This window comes from Acipenser ruthenus, chromosome 3 (genome assembly GCF_902713425.1).
Source record: "Acipenser ruthenus chromosome 3, fAciRut3.2 maternal haplotype, whole genome shotgun sequence".
Lineage (NCBI taxonomy): Eukaryota > Metazoa > Chordata > Actinopteri > Acipenseriformes > Acipenseridae > Acipenser > Acipenser ruthenus.
This window is the reverse complement of record NC_081191.1, coordinates 90,974,849-90,977,539: the sequence shown is the minus strand read 5'-3', so window position 1 is coordinate 90,977,539 and position 2,691 is coordinate 90,974,849.

Below are 2,691 nucleotides of genomic sequence, written 5' to 3'. Positions count from 1 at the left end.
GAACTCAAGCATAAAATACAATATTATCCATCCAAATGAAATTAACCTCTATTCATCAGGTCTTTGATAACCATTTTGTAAATCAGAATAAAATTACATTACATTTTAATTCCTATCTTGTAAGTCGCCCTGGATAAGGGCGTCTGCTAAGAAATAAATTATTTTTATTATTATTATTATTATTATTATTATTATTATTATTAATTCCATTTTAATTCCATTTTAAACTTTTTAAAGAAAAATAAACATCTCCATTGTTCCCTATGGGAGCAGTCCATTTAAAGACTCACGCATGCTTAGGGATACATTTCAGTTGGCCACTCACCCCCATTCCTATACAGTAGGAAATTAATCCAAATGCATGCTTTTGAAAATAGGGTTTGTGATGATTCTATCCAGTCAGCATCATAACAACAAATCGCATTTAAATTATATATGGTAAACAATATCTATCAAAATAGTGCAAATCTGTCATTACAGTGAACTTTGCACTCATCTGCACTCTTTAACTTATTTTCACTTTCTTAATAAAATGATGAGCATAAGACTCAGAACCTTTATTTAGTCTGGGTCAGTTAAAATGTTTGCGAGTTGAAAACATCTAGCGGCTGTTGGCTATTTAAAGCCTTGCGGCTGTTCCATATTTTATGACTTAGGTTGGAGTTTATCAAATGAGACTGATGGCTGCAGCGTTTGACGGCAGCTCCGGGGTCTAGTTATTATACCAGGGTAAAACTTTGTTTGTAAGTGTAACAGGCATTGTTGTGTAATACACTGCCATAACAGGCTAACTAGCTACTTCCCCTTACGACTAACATGCTGTGCAACCATTGATATGTTTTAAGCCCTAAGACATTGAAATGGCCTAGAAACAGTAACAGAAAACCAAAATGCAAACCGAGAGCTTTCTGTTCATTTTAAATAACAATATCAGCCAGCCTACAACATACACCTGAATTGCAAACCCAATCTAATTATCAAATGGCATTATTTAATGAATGTAGATGTTTTGTTAAACTAGTACATGCCTTTTTAATGAGAAAAACTTTAATCAAAGTGATATAGTTGGAAAAAAAATTCAAACTCCTTCTGTAATGGTTTCTGTTCAGACTCCAGTGATCACAGCTCTGTAGATTCCCTCCCTTTTCAGCATGTATGTGTTCCTGACACCACCTAAGTCCTGTTTGCAGCAAATTTGTTTTGCACAACTATCTATAGAAAAAAGTCATAAAGGACATGGTATACATAAAAGCTATTAAGCTAACAAGGTTAGGGATGTTTTAAAAACCATACCTGATTCCCCTTTAATCTGGAACAGATATTATAAATCACCTCAAAATGGCAGTACATCATGGCTACATATGCTAACCCCTGAATAGAACATATGAAACAATTATAAATTTAAAAAATCAACAACAGCTTTTTATTGCTTAATATTCATTCCTGAGTACGATCTTTGCTTTTTGTGATTTATAGTAAGGTAATTAGTAAGTGTGTAGGGTGTTATTCTAACCAAAATGACTTCACGCAGTCTGAGAAGACAGCTTTGCTTTGCGGTCCTCTCACCCAAACTAGAGACACTCTACACACAATGTATTCATTTATATTAAAGTGTTGTATTATCGTGTGATGTTAGAGTGTGATTAGATGTGTTCAGAAACATTTTTCCACTTGACGAGTCAATACTGTGAACCTAGGTAGATTTATTAAAATGTCATAGATTTTTGCCACCTAATTTCCATTGTGTGCTGTATCAGTATAATTCCAAATAGAAGTTAATAAGACTCACAATATGTTACGTTTGTGCCTGCCCCCTTAGGTAATAATATGCATTTTCATTTTTACCATTAATAGCTGCAGCATGATCAGCCTAAGATCAAAGTCTTGGCTGTAAATGTCTGCTCAGAATTCACAATTTAAAACAGATTTGGGCTCATCTTCCATTAAATAAATTACACACGTGTGAAATTGTCCAGAGGCAGCATGGATAATCTTAAACGCAAAATGACAATTTTAATAAGAACATTTCTACTGCTTATCATGTGGGTCTAGTAAAGCTTTTGTAATTTTATTTGAAATAACACTTGGGCTGATTAAAGTAAACAGTACATACTTCCCAAGGTATGCAAGCAGAAGTTTACATCATATCTTTCAGTTTACAGGACAGATTTAAAGACATAGTTGCAGTCATTTAGTTGAATCAACAAGACTGGTAGACCTAATACACACTTTACAAGACAGGGAAATACACCAGTAATAAAATGTACAAATATGTTTTTTGGTCCATTAATCAAGTCTTTAAATGTTCTGCTTCTCTTTCGTTTTGCTTTTTTAAAGCTATATTTCATATCTGAAAAAAATAGTTTTTAAATATAATGAAGAAAGGATCTGTATCATTGATATGTCCAGAGGTCGAAACAACACTTGTAATGCAACTTTATTGACATAATCATACAGTTTGTCAGTGTGTGTGGTCTGTATCTCTGATTTGGTCAGTTAAAGCAATGCAACAATGAAAGGGTTTATTCTTTTCAAGACAACACCGGGAATTAAAATTAACTAAGAACATGTAAGAATACAGCTGTGTTCCAAACATTAAGACAATCGAAGTGGACTGCCTCTATACAACAGAGCTTTAATATGGAAGCCGTATTTGGTCAATGTCATGGTTGTAGTAGCAGATTTGCAAAC